General features: G+C 42.5%; 1 pseudogene; it reads left to right on the top strand.

Annotated features, from left to right (window-relative positions):
• The first annotated feature begins 5,223 nt into the window (after nucleotides 1–5,223).
• Nucleotides 5,224–6,651, top strand: LOC103727305 (annotated as a pseudogene).
• Nucleotides 6,652–18,541: the final 11,890 nt, after the last annotated feature.

Below are 18,541 nucleotides of genomic sequence, written 5' to 3' on the forward strand. Positions count from 1 at the left end.
CTTCCTTGGATTTTTGGTCTGATGCAAGCCCTGGTTAAGTACATAAGTACATCCCTGAACTAAAGGGAGGGAAGGTCAGGTCTAGGGGTTTCAGCAAGAGCCCTAAGCTAAGAGATGACAAGGTTAGAAACAAATAATGACAAGAACAAGGAAATGTGAGAAAAGTAAAAGTAAAATTGACAGTCATGAATATGGAGTTTTTTTAGGATAATGTGATTTGTGGTTAAAATTGCACCGGAGGGTAACTGCTCTGCCCCTTTCTTCTAGGCATACACCTTTTTAACTGGTATGAATGAATCTTAACTGACTGCTACATACACCTATAAGACTGCCCCTTTGAGCAGAAAATGAAAGCAGGCTTGAAGTGGGTAAAGTCAAGACCTTCGTAGTTCAAAATCACTTGAAAACAGGAAGAGCTGCACAGGCCTGAGCCCTCCAGGCATCAGTTGCAGGGCAGATGGGAGTATGGGAGAGAAGACGCTGTCTGTCATTGAGCTGGCATGATTTCAGAAGAATATAGACGATGTGCCCCAAAGAGTGCTTAGAAATCCTCTCCTAACAGAACTAGACGGTCTATGTCTGTGGACTGTTAGACTAAGTCAGTTGATTTGCATTGATCAAGTGCACCAAGTCTTATTTCTTCCACTTCCAAAAGAGCTCAAGTTTCAAGCATTTTCTGTGACTCAGAGTACTCAACAGTACTTACCTAACCATGAATCTAATGAAAGGCTACACCGTTGTGTGTGTGTGTGTGTGTGTGTGTGTGTGTGTGTGTGTTAGCTGATAGCAGTGATGCCCACTTGAATCTAAGTTAGCATTATAATCATGTGAATCTTGCCTGTTGTCTGTGTGATGCATAAGAAAGACTGCTATATCAATAACTATAAGTTTTATTTTCATTTCTATTACTATTTCTATTTCTATTTCTATTACATTTCATTTCATTACTGTGATAACATATCCTGACAAAAAGCAACTTAGGAGTAGAGGTTTTTTTCCAGCAGACAGTTCCAGGTTACAGTCCATCATGGTGGGGAAGTCAAGGCAGAGTTTTAAAGAGCTAGTCACATCATATCCATAGTCCAGAGCTGAGAGAAATGAAAGCATACATGCTCACTTGCCATGTTCAGCTCAATTTATCCACCCCACAGTTCAGGACTCTTTGCCAAGGTAATGATGCAAACAGAAGTGGGCAGGGTCTTCCCACATCAATTAACTTCATTAAGACAATCCCCTCACTGACATGCCCACAGGCCAACCCAGTGTAGACAATCCTTTACTAAGATTCCCTTCCCAGAGTGAATCAAGTTGACAAAGTGGCATGACAAGTAAACAGTAAAAATGGATGTAATATAGTGGAGAGAGGTTAAGCCCATCCATTAAGAGGAGTTAAAATGCATCCTAGATATGCCACTTAGGCTTGGGCAATTCAGAGAATCTGTGTGTGTGACAACTCTAATAATCTCTGTCTGTTGAAAAAGAAGATACATTGATGGGTGGTAACTGGGATAGTTGTCTATAAATTTAAGGATCCATGTTTTGCACATAGTAAGAAACTACGCTTGGGATGTGTGGGTTTTTCTCTAAGATCTATGACCTCTCCAAGCTATCTGTATTTGGCTGGGTTTACAGTACCACACATGAGTTCCCTCCCATTGAGTGGGCTTCAAGTCCAATTAGGTAGCTGTTGATTACCCCCAAGATAAAAGTGCCACTACTGTACTAATGTCGTTTGCTGTGCCGGTCATTGATGTGGATTTTAGGCCTTGAAGCTGGGGTTGGACCATTGACTGATGTTCTCCTTCATCAGCTTGCACAGTGCTCTCCAAAGCTATGAGAGCTGCCTTCGGGGAGGTGGCTTCCAGGTCAGTTCCAGCTCCATTGCTCCAAACCCTGTGTCCAAAGTATGCCCTGTCTTCAGCAGTAGGGTCTTACCATCAAATTCTGAGAGGCAATCAAGGACTGTGGAAATCCCTGTGTAATTTTGGGAGTCTTTTGTACCACCCTGGCCAACAACTCAAAGGAAGGTTTCTCCTGTCTGCCACTGTTTCTTGCTATGTGGTTTCAGCTTTACTCACGGACTCACGTAGGGAATAATATTGTATGTGTAATTTTTCAGTAGGTTTTGGACTAATACAATTCCTTGTGGGTTTTTTTTATACTAGCTAGGCACTATTTATCTCTCCTCTTTCTCTCCCTGTCTTATCCTCCCTCCCGGCCCTCCCCACTTAAAGTGTCCCCATTTTCCCCCTTTCTCTCTTGATAATTTCTGTCTGCTCTGGTCCCACCTCTCTTGAGCTCCTTCTTCCCCTTTATTCCCATAGTTCTTTGTACAGTCCTCCTTCCCTCCTCCCCTTTAACTACCCCCTTTTTACATATTTCTCCCTTAGTAACACCTTTCTCCTACTATCCTTCTCTCTCAGGTTCTTCCTTTCCCTTTACCGCTCTGGTTCCCTTCCAAATTCCTGGTTTCTGCACTTTCATCAGGACAGGCACTCACTTAAAAGGATTTGGTGTTAGGATCCACAAATGAGGGAGAACACACGCCATTTGTTTTTCTGTGTCTGTGTTACTTCACTTAGTATAACAGTTTCTGGATCCATCCATTTACTTGCAAATTTCATTATTTCATCTTTCTTTACTGCTGAGTAGAACTCCATTTTACACAACGTACCACATTTTCATTAACCACTCGTCAGTTGAGGGACACTTAAGTTGCTTCCATCTCTTAGCTATTCTTAAAAGAGCAGCAACAAACATGGATGTACAAGTGGCTCTGTAATAGAATGAGTTCCTTGGGTATATGCCAAGAAGTGGAATAACTGGGTCATATGGGTCATATGGTAGGTTCATTTTTAGTTTTTTTAAGAGTTTTTTTTTAACGCATCATCTGGCCCTCATGAAAACATTCCCCTTGCTGTAGTGCTGTATGTGTCCTCTTCCCTCACATTCTATCTGTCAGGTTCTACTCTCTGGCCCTGACCAGCATTTATTTCCTAAAATGTCCTTTAGGTCTGGTATGAGGTTCCATTCTGATACCCCCAGCTATACAGTCTGAGACCTGCTGTCTCTGAGTTCAGGTGTATGTGTAAGCTAGATCTGGATTAGCTCCTTTAGGAAGATAGAACTTAGCTGAGTCATCACCCACCTTAGATTTTATTGGAATTGACTTCTTGCTCTCAGGTGTTGACTTCCTGAGTGTCTGGAAGGAAAATTCTATGGGAAAATTTGAGAGCAGGTAGACTGATAACAACACCGTGTCCCTCTCCTAGGCCCAGCCAGCATCTGTCCTGCAGTGGGATGTTGATCTACTTACCCTACAGGAAGTTAGGTCTGGTTTCCTCTGGAACATCAATGTCATGGTCCTTCCTGAATGCTCCTGTTAGAAATATCTGTGTTTACATCTCATGAGAACATTTAGTTTGCTGACGATAAAAAGAACTGAAATCAGAGCAGCTCGATTAAATTCTAGATCAGAATCAAAAGTCTTCTAGAAGTTGACTTCAGCTCCACATTCTGGATTAATTTAGATGTCATTTTTGCCTGAAACTAGAGCTTTATCAGCTCTTCTGACTCTATTATTCCACAAACTACACTCCCTGAAAAAATTGAAAAGTAATGACGGTTTGCTTTAGTCATTGTTGTGACAAAAGCTTAAGTAAGGAAGAGTTTATGTTGGCTCTCAGTTTTGAGGGTGGGGATAACATAGGGGCAGCTGGTCACAAGCTTCCAGAGTCAGGAAGCAGAGAGAGATGAACGCTGACACGCAGCTCACTTTCTCCTTATTCAGTCTGAACCCCCACCCCAGTGATGCTGCCACCAGCATTTGATGTGACTCTTCCTTCTTCACTTAAACCTTCCTGAAATCACTCTTCTAGCTACATCCGGAGGACTTTCTAAGGTGACTGTAAGTTCATAACCATCACAACCAACGAAAAGGATAATTTTAGGGCTAGAGATCCCATACTGCTTTTACAGAGGTCCCAAGCTCAGTTCCCAGCTCCCATGTGAGTCGGCTAGCTCACAAGCCCCTGTAACTCTAGCACTAGGGAATATGACACCCTCTACTGGCCTCTTAGAGCACTATTCTGACATGCACACATCTACACACAAATTCAGACATGTACACATAATCAAAATTTTTTTTAAAAATTTTATAAGCATTATTTTCTTAAAAAACATAATATTGAAGAACTTTGTATAGTTTGGAGAATTTGGAAAGGGAGTGAATGGCAAACTCACATTACAACAATGATGGCAAATTTCACTTTATTGTTGAAATTTGGTAGTTCGGTTTTGTCAGTAAATGATACTGAGAAATTACAGTAGACATATGGAATTGCAAATTTACATTCTAATACAATGACATACTCTTAGTTTGAGACATATCAGTTTTGCTATTACAATACTTTCTTTTTTAACTTCTCAGACTGTGATTTTTATTTCTAGAAGTTCAACTGTGTGTTTTACACTTTCCATAGGACACAGGAGAAGCCACACTGGAGCTGTAAAAGAGTAATTGAAAATAATAGGAAACCTCTTGATAGCTGTGAATGGGAGAGGTCCAACATCAAAGCCTGGTTGCCCAAGACCACAGCTGGCTCTTCGGAGAGGTAGGAAGTCTGTCCTCAGAATCAGTCTTCCTAAGACCAGAATCTCCAAATGACAGAGACCTCCCCTGTCCCCAGCATAAGCCCGACACTGAGGCAAAGCTACCACCATGCACAACCTGGGACCTCAGGTGAGGGGGCTGCGGGGAGGAGGCTGAAACTGCTGCCCAACATCGGGAAGTCCTCCATCCTCCAATCTGCTCCACCATCTGCCCACCACCAGAGGAATGTGGAACCATGGTTCACAGTAGGGGACCAAAGCTCCAGTCTCATGTGAGGGGATCACAACTCCAGCTCATGGGAGCAGACCACATCTCTGGCTCACAGGAGGAGACCACAGCTCCAGTTCCAGGATGTGACCACAGCTCCAGGTCATGGGAGGGGACCACAATTCTAGGCTCACAGGAGGGGACCACAACTCCAGCTCTAGCCCTCAGGAGGGGGCCACAGTTCCAGGTTTGTGGGAGGGGACCACAGCTTCGGTTTCACTGGAGGGGATCACAATTCCAGCTCACAGGAGGGGACTACAGCTCCAGCTCATATGAATAATTAGCAGTTTTTTAAAATCTTAAAATGCATCTCTCAACTCTCACCAAAGAAGCTTCCTTGTGCAACAGAGTACAGTGTACATAGAAGGCCAGAGCTGGCCAGAGTGTAGAGAATAAAAGACTGCAGAGAGTGTGTCCCTAGATAGGATCCCTACATTAACCCTCACCCACCCAGGGCTCAGAGAGCACTGTGGAGGAGGGGTGGAAAGATTTTAAGCCCAGGGTTGGTGAGTGATCATAAGGAAACAGTTGTCCAGGCCTGTGGAAACTCACATATGAAATTACAGCAGTGGCATCAGCATGCACAAGACCCATACAAACTCAATCAGACAAAAACCCAGCATAGAACTGGGGAAATGGGCAGGAAGTCACAACCTTAGCAGAGAAACTATTGGCATGCTGGTCACTACAGGGTGGGGGAGAGTAGATCTTCTTTAAGGGGGAGACTCTAAATAGGCTGACCAGGCTCCAGTGGATGAACTCACACCGAGAGATATCTGGGGACACAAACATAATTCGATAGGCTTTAACATATATGACAGAATGCATGAAATTCTGTACAGATGGAAGAGAAGCCTATATGATTAAGATGTATTGTATGGCCGGGTATGGTGGAGCACACCTTTAATCCCAGCACTCAGGAAACAGAAGCAGGAGGATCTCACTGAGATCGAGGCCAGTCTGGTCCACATAGTGAGTTCCAAGCCAACTGGGGCTATAGGGAGAACCTGTCTCAAAAAGAGAAGAAAATGAGTCTCAGCTTGGCCGCAGGCGGTGGGGCCTCCATGCGGGATCCTGCAGCAGCGGCGAGCGCTGAGCTGCACTCCAGCTTCCAAATCCACTTGCCCAGTGCGCTGCAGGTGCTGGCAGTGGTGCAGAAGGGTCGCGCGTGGGTTGACCCTAAAAAAGCATGTGAGGTGGATTTGGTGTTTAGTACAGAACACTACAACCCCGAGGAGGAAGGTGAAGAACGTTTGGGCAAATGTTCTGCTAGGGTGTTTTTTAAGAATCACAAACCCAGAGCAGCCATTACAGTAACTTGCACACAGCTCGTTGAGAAAATGAAGAACCAACAGGAGGATTATGTGCTTTACACGCAAATGAAGCAATTAAAGAACCCTTTGGACGTCATCGGCATACCCGATAGTCATGGATGCATTGATCCCTCACTGAGACCCATCTGGGACTTGGCTTTTCTTGGCAGCTCTTATGTGATGTGGGAGAAGACAAGCGCGTTTTTGAATTACTACATGGCCGGCCCAGCTCAGCAGTGTGAAGCAATGGAAAACCAATGATGATGCAATTGATTTTGATTATACTGTTTTGCTTTGTGAATTCTCAACACAGGAAATCTTACCCTGTCAATTCACTTGGCCTGGTACCCTGGTAAACTACTTAAGGTGAAGTTCGAGTGTCAAGAGCTGCAGAGCCCAGAAGCCTCTTGAACTGAGGAAGGATCAGCTATGGCACCTACGGAGCTCAGCAATTTCTAAGAGAAAAAACCAATCTGTTTACATCATATCCCAGGCCAAATGACTCTCCTAGCCTACCAGCATAAAAGCAAAGGTCCAGGCATTCTAGTTACTTAAGTGAGCAGGAAACTACAAGTAAATGCTTGAAATCAAAGATCTGGGTTGTTTCTTAGTTAATTTTTTTGTGTTTAACTGTGAGAGTGTGTGTGTGCCTTAAATGCTCAAGGCTGAGCAGTCACTGCACATTTCCGGGGTTTCTGTCCTAATGTAAAATCCAGCCATTTAGTATATGCTGCAGATGGATCAATAATTGCTTTCAAAAAATTGTTTCATCTCTAAATTTGTATTTTTCATTATTTTGGACATATAGCTATTTTATGTTGCTAAATTGCTCCTACTTACATCAACAAATATATTTTCAACAAAAGTAAATTATAGGGAAATATTAGCTGTTTAATAAATTTTACTATTAAAAAAAGATGAGAAAACAAAAAAGATGTATGAAATGCACAAAAATTCAATTTAAAATATACATGGAGAAAAAGGTAACATTTACCAACATCTTTATGCAGTATCTTACTTAATCCTTATTACAACCCTATTCATGCCTCATTTTAGAGATTGAAAAATCTAAGACTGAAAGAAGGAAAAGCACTTGGTAGATGCCACATAACTTGAAAGTAACATCAGAAAGTAGAACACAGCTTGACATGAAAATCTTTGTACTATTTACTAGCTCAATGCCATCAAGTTCAGCTGTTTGAATGATAACTCCTCCCTGTCCCTTAAATTCAAGACTTTTTCTATCTTAGCTCTAGACTTTCCAATTCCATCTGTATGGCTTAGCCCTAATGGCCAATAAGTTTCAGGTACATACGTGTGTGTACATGTTCAGATGACTGTGGTGTATGTGAATGTAGAGGTCAGACATTGGTGGCAGATATTTTTTGAGATAGGGTCCCTCATGAACCTGGAGCACAGCAATTTGGCTAGACTGACCAGTATGGCCTAAGAATCCTCTATCTCTGACTCCCCAGTCCTGGGATATAGGCATGACTATCTTCTTAGAGAGGTGCTGGGAAGTAAACCCAGGTCTCCATATTCACATGACAAGCACTTTACAGACTGAGCCATTTCCCAAGCTCCTTTTCCAGGTTTAATCATCACATTTATTCAATGTTGCTATCATCCCTCAAAGGTAAGAACAACAATGACAGAACAATGGGGGAGTGGAAGGATAGGAGGAAGAGGAGGAGGAGGAGGAGGAGGAGGAGGAAGAGGAAGACGAGGAGGAGGATGAGGAGAAGGGGGCGAGAAAGGAGGAAAATCTGGAGAAAAATTTTGCAATGCATACACACATATGTTTTCATACCTGGTTTTTGTTTCCCCTAATCCTCCTGGCATGTATCATTAAAGGCCCATCTTGGGCTTCACCTGCTCTTAGGAAAACTAGGAGCAGATTCACCACACTTCACTGTGTTTGCTTATTTGTTATCTTATTTCTCAGTATAAACTCAAAGATAGAAATGGTGTCTCATGCATCTCTAGGTCTCCTACACTCAGAACATCATCTGAGTTGGATGGATGGATGGATGGATGGATGGATGGATGGATGGATAAATGAACAAATGAATACTGTGTATTTACAATGCTCACAACAACTTTTAAAGCATTTTCTTTCTTACCTCTACTTTTTATTTTTTGTTTTGTTTCATTGGTTTTAATATAGGGACTTAGGTAGCCCAGGGTGGCCTCAAACTCACTGTGCAGCCAAGGATGACTTTGAATTCTTGATCCTCCTTCCTCTGCCTCTTAAGTGCTGTCAATAACTCCTGTGCTCTCAGTTGGCGCAGGCAATAAATCTTTCTCCACTCTTGTTCCTTGGCCATGCTTGTTTACGGCTTTGTACACTCTAAGATGGGAACCCATGTTGTTGGTTACAAAACCAATGATTACTTGGTATAACCAATATCTCACGTGTTTGTTCTAATTGCAATATGGCTAGATAGAAATTTCAAGTGTTTAACAATGATCTGACACTGAGAAATGGAATTGTTTTTAAACTTTTAGAAATAGAATATATTAGTAACCTGTTGAACTTTGAGGCATGTATTCAAACCCTAAACCCACAAATCATATTAGTCAACATACCTGCTGACAATGAATCTCCATATTGGGTCAATAATATATAGATAAGATTAAAAATAAATAAGTAGGACTCGGGATAGAGCTCAGTTAGCAGACTGCTTGTCTATTTTGCACAAAGTCTTGGGTTTGATTCCTAGTGCTACATAAACTAGGTGTGGTGGCACGTATATTTAATCTCAGAAGAAGATCAAGAATTTAAGATCATTCTCAGCTACACAGAGACTTCAAGGTCAGCCTGCTCCATATTAGACCATATTTCTGAGCAAATAAATATATAAATGCATACATCAATAAATAATGTGGTCTTGTGACAGAAAGATGGCTGAGGGCAATGAATTTTGCCAGGAGAGGGATGACAGCCTGTGCCTTAAGCCACAATAGTTGAGGGTGACAGGACGACTTTGGAGGAAATGGTATGGCATACAGAAAATGCATGGCAGCAAGAGGAGGTGCTCATGAAGACAGGTACTGTCTTGCTACCTATGATAGCTTTAGTTCTGCTTCAAAACAACAGCAAGAACAGCACCTGTCACACGGCAGAGCTCTGTGGTTATTCAACCGCCTGTGCTGGGCTGTAGGTGAGAGTGAGGGGAGGGAGAGGGCCCATCTGGACGATGCATCATGACACAAGCTGTTTCTGGAGCTCTGATTTAGAAGGGGAAGGGGTTCATTAGGTTAAGCTTTTCTGGGGGTATGCTATTTAAAGAAACCTGGAGGAAAGTAGGAAGTAGAAAAAAAGGGTGTCCACGTCTTAGGTAATGCTAAGGTGCTGAACAGGGGAGAGCTTTGAGTGTGAGCGTAGGAAGGTCAGCGAGGCTGATGGACACTGGAAATGAGCTGAGTGAGTCAGAGAAAGGCAGTAAGAGGCTCAGACAGAATCCTGCTTACCTGCTGACAGGCGCCATGGGAAGTCACCAAAGGGCTTGAAGGAGAAGAGAGTTTCGGCTAATCTTTCTAAAAGTTTGTTACGGTCTCTCAAAAGATTAAACATGGAATTACCATATGATCTGGAGTATATGCTCATGAGACTATATCTCAAGGGATGAAAAGTAGGGATTTAAACGGATATTTACATATTTAGCATTTATAGCAGCAACAGCCTAAAAGTGCAGTCTACGTGCATTGGCAGGTGAGCAGATAAAATGAAATACATGTGCATAATAGAATATTATTCAGCTTGAAACAAGAGATCCTGACCTAGGACACAACATGGGCAAACCTAAGGACACTATGCTAAGTGGAATAAGCTCCACAGAAAAGGATAGGTAGTCTGTGACTCCACAAACATGAGATACCTAGTACATTTCAATTCACAGTGATCTGAAGTGATTGCCAGGAGCTGAGGGGAGGGGAATGAGGCATTACTGTTTCATGGGCACAGAGATCCAGTCTTGTAAGATGAAAAAGTTCTGGAGATGAATGGTGCTGATGTGACACACCAGGAATATAATCGGTACTCATCGGCCATACATTTAAAAATGGTAAATGTAAGGTTGGATGTGGTGGCATGCACTTGTGATTCCCAGGCGAGAGAGGACTGATGGATCCCCAAGGATAGCCAGCATCGCCTACTGGGTGAGTTTCAGGTTAGTGAGAGACAGCTTATTTCAAAAAATTAAGTGGATGGTGCCTGAGGTTGACCTCTGGCTCTGCCCCCTCACGCTCTCCCCCAAGAAGTAATAGTAAATGAATGTTACACCACATATGTGTGTATATGTATGTATACATGTAATAAAAATTTTAAAATTTGTTGTTTTTATTTTATATGAACAAGTGTATTGCCTGCATGTATGTAAGTGCACCAATGTCATCCATTGCCTGCAGAGGCCAGAAGAGGTTTTTGGATCCCCTGGAACTGGAGTTACGGATGGTTGTTAGTCACCATGTGGGTGCCGGGTATGCAATCCGGGTCCTCTGGAAGAACAGTAACTGTTCTTAAATGACTGAGCCATCTCTCCAGCAATCTCCCCACCCCCTCCATGTATATTTTATCAAATGAAACAAAAAGTTTGTTGGGATGGACAAAAGGAGTCAAATTGGATGTCTAGTGTGGGGAGACCAGCTCTCTGATTTTTCCCATGGCCCTAGGGAGAGACCAGGCTGGCACAGAATGGATGTTGTAAAGATGAGCAGAAACAGGCAGGTCTTCCATCCCTGTGAAGGTGGTTTGGTGATGAGCTAGGAGACGATGCTGAGAGTGATGGAGACTTGAACATGGGGTCTGTGAACAGTGAGCGAATAAAATCAGCACTAATTGGGCTGGGAATGTAGCTCAGTAGCATCCAGGAAGCCCTGGGTTTGATCCCCAGCACTGAATAAACTGGGCGTGGTCATGCACATCTGTAATCCTAGAACTTGGGAGGTAGAGGCAGGAGGATTGGGGGTTCATGGTCATCCTCAGCTAGATGGGGTGTTTGAGGCCAGCCTGGATACATTAGACTCAGTCTCAAAAAGCAAATGAACAAACAAATACCACTGGTTGCCACTGCAAGTGCAACCAGTCTTGAGTGGGGGTATGTGGCCAGGAGAGTTCAAATGTTCAAGTTGGAGATACCACCTTTGAGATAACTATGAAAGATCCGAGGACAGATGTCAAACAGGGTTGTAGATACAAGTTTGGAACTTAGAAGGATGTTCCAGGGAGAGGATGTGAGATGATGGAATGAAGTTGTTATTGAAGCCACAGAACACATGAGGTTGCTCAAGCTGAGGGTGTAGACCAGTGAAGAAAAACAGAAAAATACCCAAAAAATGAGACAAGTCCACACCAGATCTGGCACGTCAGCCTTCAATTCCAGCAAATTAGCTTGTTTTTCCTCTAACTGAAGTTGTGGGAACTTGAATGACAGTTGTTGCTGGTGCCTAGATATTTAAAAAAAAATGTCTGCAGACCAAGTTCGCAAGGCAGGCACTGAAGGCCAGAGTGCTGACAGTCACGTGGACCCCTGCTTACCGTATTCCTCTAGTTGCAGATGGTCCATGATTTAGGGGACAGGGACAGGGTCAAGGCTTGAGCCCATGGGTGGGGGGTCTTACTAAACTAACCCTGTCTAATCCTCTTTCCTTGGGGAGCCTGAACATGAGAGAAAAGACTAACCCAGATGGCTAGGAGTGGAGACAGAGCAGATAATTCTACAGTTCACCTTGAATTATGAGAGCTTTTCATATTCCATTCCACTGACATTTATATAGGAATCTCCACTTTCCTCTAGTCAGTCTGAATAAGGATTCGATGGTAGTGGGCAAAAGAATGAACTAGTACCTACCTATAAGGGAGATAAATTATCAGTATCAAATTCTAGTGGCCAAAAAATGTCAGCCACATGCACATACATACGTTCATTGGATGGGCCTCGCTCTCCTCCCTCCTCCTGCTTTCTCTCTCCCAGTTCCTCTCTCCTCCCTTTCGCTAGCCTCCATTTTTCTTGTAGTAGACTTGGGAAGTTATAATTAGTTTCCATTTCCTGGACATTCTCCAGTTGTTCCAGACATGGAGAGAATTCTAGCTTGGGAATAAATAGTCAAGACTTTTCTGGATATTGAAGAACTTCCTAAGAGCAAATACTGCTAGAAATTGGTATTTGGGTTGGGAAGAATTAATCATCCATGTACTTGGACTGGGTTAGGTTTGCTATACTCTATGCTGGTTTAAAGCAGTCTGCTGGCTGAGCTATCTTCCTAGCACATAGTCACTTTTAAAAATGCATATGTATGTGCATATGTGTGCATGTTCATGTGTGCGCAACTGTACATGTATGTACACGTGCATGCTTCCATGTGGAGGCTAGAGGACAATCTCAGGTGTTGTCCTCAGGAAGGCCATCTACCTTCTTTGAGCAGGGTCTCTTGTTGGCCTGAAGCTCACTAATTAAGTTCCAGTAGCTTCCAGGGAGCCCCAGGAATCTCCTTTCTCTGCTCCTCTAGCACTGGGATTACAAGCATGTAACACCAAGCTCGGCATTTTTATGAGTTCTGAGGATCCACCTCAGGTCCGCATACTTACAAAGATAGCATTTTACTGACTGAGCCATCCTCTGTAGCCTTCAGTCATGTTTCTCAGTGTCATGATTGGGAGGTTGAGAAATCATTCTAAATGTCATTTCATTTGTTTAGTTAGAAGTCCCTTTTTTCTGAAATCATTCACCATATGACCCTGTGAAATCCACAGGATCAAGAGATTTGCCACAAATCAGTCACTACACACCCTGTAGGCAGGGACCCTTCTTTTTTAGGTGCTGATAGAAACCAAACTTGGGTTCTCTGAAAGAGCAACAGGTGCTCTTAACCATTGAGCCTTCTCTCCAGCCTTGAGATCTATTTGATCATTTGGACAACTGGCTAATGTACTCCAGGAAGTTTCTAAAACCTACCTTTTCCCTCTAGAATATCCGAATATCTATGTATCTATATATTTATCTGTGTATATATGTAAGCATCTATGTATGTATGTATGTATGTATGTATGTATGTATGTATGTATGCATTGTGTGGCACTCTTCCTGGAGAGACATGAACAAACATCTACTCGCCCGATAGGGAACCAACAATACACCTGAGTAAGAATACCACCAAAGTCCAATGAGCTCCATTGGGGTTACTTACAGGAGTATGGACGAGGGGCAGAAATGATTGGAAAAGACTCTTTGTAATAAGACTTTACAAATTGAAAACTCATATGACTTTGTAAACCAAGTTCATCAAATGTTTTGAGGATATTTAGAGCTATGTTCTCCCTCTAAGAAAAGCAGTGTAATCGGTCCTATGATGGTTTGGAATCCCGAGGTAACTAACTCTTTCGGTCTAAGCTAAACGCACAGCTTTAATTTTATATCATGTTCTCTATTTGTGACTCGTGTGTGTGTCTGTATGTGTGTGTGTATGAGAGAGAGAGAGAGAGAGAGAGAGAGAGAGAGAGAGAGAGGAGAAAGAGAGAAAGAGAGAGAGAGGTGACAGCAATGACTCTGAAAACAATGATGTTACAAACAACATCTCCCTCACGGATGTTGCAAGAAACGTGGGGGACAGGCTGATGCCATCTGTCTGTGGTTTTGTGTGCTGTTCTGAGTCAGCAGAGTTCAAAGAACAGTCCCTTCCTTTGTAGTACTGTTATCAAAGACTTTTTGATACCGTGCTTAGGACGCTGTTCAATATATATGTAAGGAGGCCCTTTTTTAGGGAGTTCAGTTCTGAGAGGACAGTTGTGAGAGGAAAGAACACCTTGGACAAGATTGTTTAAATTAGTCAAAAAGTGAAGTTTCTCATTAATGTGGCACCACCATGGTTAGGGGTTACTTATAGAAGCTGACTCAAAGACAGCAGCATCACCAAAGTCCATCCCAGCATGGCCGACTTCTCACAAAAGTAGGAATCCTGGAGCTCACTGTAGTGCCTGAAGGCACTCAACAGGTTGGAAAGTGAACTTTCCAGGTAGCTCAGTTGGTCTGCGCTCTTCCAGGCAGCTGGCCTGGTGCCTGCCCCTTCCAGGTGACTTGGCTTATCTGAGTATCTCTTAGCAGTGTTTAGGGTCTCTATATGCTAGGAGAGGAAGGGGCCTAGTGAACCTGGTCAGTGTCAGGAACTTCCTGATGCTATTGAGCTGCTTACCTCCCTTTAGAATGTTCTGCTGTCTTAACTTCTTTCCAAGAAAGGCTTTTTGTTATCTCAGGGGAAATTGCTATACAACAGTACATACGTATGTATGTATGTATGTATCAGTCTATCACCTATCACTTATCAATCATCAATCAATGTATAATCTATCACTAATCAATCAATCAATCAATCAATCAATCAATCATCTTTTAACAATGATGCTTTGCCACTGCATTTTTTGTATACTTAGCTTTTTATTGAACAAGGAGATACGACAATCTATATAAATAAACATTTCCTTATGTGTTTGAAATATTGTCACATAACTGTAATATGATGTCTTTTGTCAGATATTAACACATACTTTAAGCAAGGTTGTTGAATACCTTTGTGACTTTCATAATTCTAAGAAGGTGTTTTGCATTTCTTTTGAGACAGGGCCTTACTATGTAACCCTGGCTGGTTTGGAACTCATTATGTAGACCAGGCTGGCCTCAGACTCAAAGATCTGCCTGCCTCTGCCTCCCAAGTGCTATGAATAAAGGCATGTGCCACCACACTCGGCCAGCTATCATCTGTCTTATCCATCCATCCATCCATCCACCCTTCTATTTGTGCATCCATTTACATATTCAACCATTGATTTATCTATTCATCCATCTACCTATAGCCATGAAAACATAATTAAATTGCAGTCAATGGTGGACTGCATATAGATGATTGTAGTTCCATAATATGGAGCTGGAAAATTCTGATTACATAGAGATACTGTAATATTATAGAAAAATGCCTTACTCACATATCTGTGGTGATGTTGGTGTAAACAAACATATAAAAGTCATATAAAAGTAGAACATGCACAGTCATGTGTAGCACTAATACTTGCTAATGATAATAAATGATTATGTTACTGGTTGTACAAGGCAGGATTCTCTAGAGAAACAGAACCCAAACCACTAACATATATATAGACATACGTACATTGTTTTATTTATACATTGTTTTATTAGACTGGCTTACAACAGATAGGGACTGGGAAGCCAAACAACGTTCATCTATACTCTGTCAAGCTGCTCAGTCTATAAAGCTGGATGCCTTAGCAGTCCCAATCTGGTACTGAAGGTCTAGAAGATTCCTAGAAAGTCACTGGTCTTTAGCCCACATTGGAAAGCTGAAGAAGCTAGGAGTTTGTGGTGAAGGGTGGCGGCAGCAGCCATGGGTGGATGCACTTGCTGGAAGAAAGAGAAGCAGGCAGGAAGCTGCCCTGCTTCCACCTCTGACCTCTTATAGCTAGCCCACTGCAGGAAGTGCTGCCTATTCTGAGGGAGGGTCTTACTCTTCCCTGGAAATGCTCTCACAGACCCCCCAGAGGACTGCCGCTTAGTCTATTCCAGAGCTAATCAGGTTGACGTTAAAGATTAACGGCCACATTGGTTGACCTATATATTTGTTCTCCTCCTCTTCCTGCTCCTCCTTCTCTTCCTCCTCCTCCTCTTCCTCATTCTTTGATGTGCTTTCCCTATGTGGCTCTAGCTCACTATGTAGTCCAGGCTGGCTTACTGTCTTCACTTCCACAAGAGCTGGGATAATACCCAGCTTTCTCTGTACTTTAGTCCTTATTTTAGTGCACTCTTTGTACTTATATAAAAAAAGTTCCCTATAAAACAGTGTGCCATGGTACATGGCCATCGCCTTATATATTTCATGTTTACAATGTCTGTTAATTGCATCAAGAGGCCATACTGAGACACTGACATACACAATCTAGGTTTGAGTAAGTATACTCTTTGATGTTTTCATAATAATTAAATGGTCTAAGGATGAATTTCTCAGAATGTATCCATGTTGGTAAGAAAAATATTGTCTGTCTCTATCATTAATCAATCAATCAATCAATCAATCAGCCCATCCATCAGTCTATCTATCTATCTAGCTAGCTATCTATCTATCATCTATCACCTATCTATCTATCATCTATCACCTATCTATCTATCTATCATCTATCTATCATCTATCAATCATCTATCTATCATCTATCACTCATCTATCATCAATCTGTCTATTCACAATACGTATCTATCTGCATGTCTTCTCCTTCTATCTCTCACCCTTCTCCCTACCTCTGTCCCTCTGTCCTTATCAACTTTTAGCCTCCTATCCCTATTTATCCAGTGTTTTAGGAACCGAACTTAAATAGGCAATATTTATAACAACTTTGAGACTATTGTTTACGTCCCTTCTATAACTGAAGAAATGAAATTAAAATCAAGAAATTTGCCTATGGTTGCAGAGCTAAATGCAAAACAAGATTTGTATGTGTGGTTCTGTGTATGCGTGGTTCCGTGTGTGTGTGGTTCCGTGTGTGCGTGGTTCCGTGTGTGTGTGGTTCCGTGTGTGCGTGGTTCCGTGTATGCGTGGTTCTGTGTATGCGTGGTTCTGAGGCACCTATACACTGAACTGCTTCACTAAGCTGGTTCTATAATGGCTTATGTGCCCAATGACAAATAAATTCAGAATTCATCCCAGACAACGTATCTCGACTGGCCAAACACAAAGCAGATTTCATAACAATATTCATTTGATGGCCTCTGATGTGAAAAAGTCTTTTGGTATGGCCTATTGTGATTTATCCTGGCCTCTAAATTTTTCTTTAAAGTCCCAGAAAAAAGTATAAGGTTATGGTCATGAGAGATGGAACACTGCTAGATTATGGCTAATTCTAATAGTTCAGATACATACAAATACATCTCACCAAAGAGAAGACCCTCACCAAATACATCTCCCTCCCCGCCTTATAACCTCATAAAGGCCAGGCGAGCCTGTGTCTTACAGGACAGTCCTCCAAGTAGCTGAATTATGAATTTGTTCTGCTACTGTTCTAGTTCCTTTTCTCCTTGCTGTGAGAAAACACCTGACAAAAATAACTCACGGAAGGAAGGGTTTGCTCTGGCTCAGAGTTTGAGGGTACAGGGAAGGCACAGCGGCGGGAACATGAGGTGGCTGGTCACGTGGCACTGGCTGTCAGGAGGCAGAGAGAGATGAATGCTGATCCTCAGCTCACTTTTTCTTTGTTTGGTCTGGGACTGCTCATGGAATAGTGACTCATATTCAGGATTGGTCTTTCTGCCTTAGTTAAACCTCTCTGGTTAAACTTTTCCGCCTTAGTTAAACCTCTCTTAGTTAAACCTCTCTACCCTCACAGATACTCCCTAAGCTCTATCTTCCAGGTGATTCTAAATCCAGTTGACAATGAAGACTGACTCCTGCTTAGCATGTGCTCTTGGCTCTTTAAAGGAAGAGCATCTTGATCTTAACCTTTAAATCAACCCCAAGTTTCATACTATATAGCCATTACATTGCAGGGTGGGGATAGTTACAGGAGCTCTGATTCTACACACACAACTGTGGACAGCACAGGAGTCTACAGAACCATTTTTCAATCATTTGGAGTTCTCTGTAGATCTGGGAAGAGATTCTTCATCAGTGCTCAAGGTTCACTGCACTTGGTTATGGGAAATTTCAGGATGATTATAAAAGTGATGCAACAGCCTCATAAAAGTGAAGTTGATATGTGTATCTGAATGTTACCACCTACTTTATTATGTAATTTCCCACCAAGTTTTGTTTCTTGGAACAAGACACATATAAATATGCCATGTTTTGTACATTTGTTGCTTCTGTTGAAGAATTTCTGGTTTCATTTGGCAGAGGTGACATGAATCATGGCCAGAAGCCACTTGTCAAAATCATGTCCTTTCCTGCTTCTTTGTCTCCTGCATCAGAGAAAGTTGCCCATCCCTTGTCTCAGACACATCTCACTTGGGGTCCTCAGGTGCCAAACTGCAGGCTATCATCTGCCCAGCCTCCTGAGCAGCAGGCAGTGAACTGAGAGATTCAAATCTAGAGGAAACAATTGGTGGGGGGGTTGGAACTGCACCTGAATACCAGTGAGAAAAGACCACATACCTTGACACAGTGGGTTGTTCCTGTTGGGGTTGGCTCAGCCTATCTGCACCCAGCAGTAACAGGTCACTCTGGGTAGAATGACAAAGCGACATGAGTTTGGTCTTGTGCCATGCGGATCCTGTGCCCCTTCATGTGTTTTCCTGTGTGGAAGGGGGACTGGAGCACAGACTGTCTCTGCTACTCCTGCCATCACTGTCTCTCTGGA

Source organism: Nannospalax galili, unplaced genomic scaffold (genome assembly GCF_000622305.1).
Source record: "Nannospalax galili isolate Female #2095 unplaced genomic scaffold, S.galili_v1.0 scaffold209, whole genome shotgun sequence".
Lineage (NCBI taxonomy): Eukaryota > Metazoa > Chordata > Mammalia > Rodentia > Spalacidae > Nannospalax > Nannospalax galili.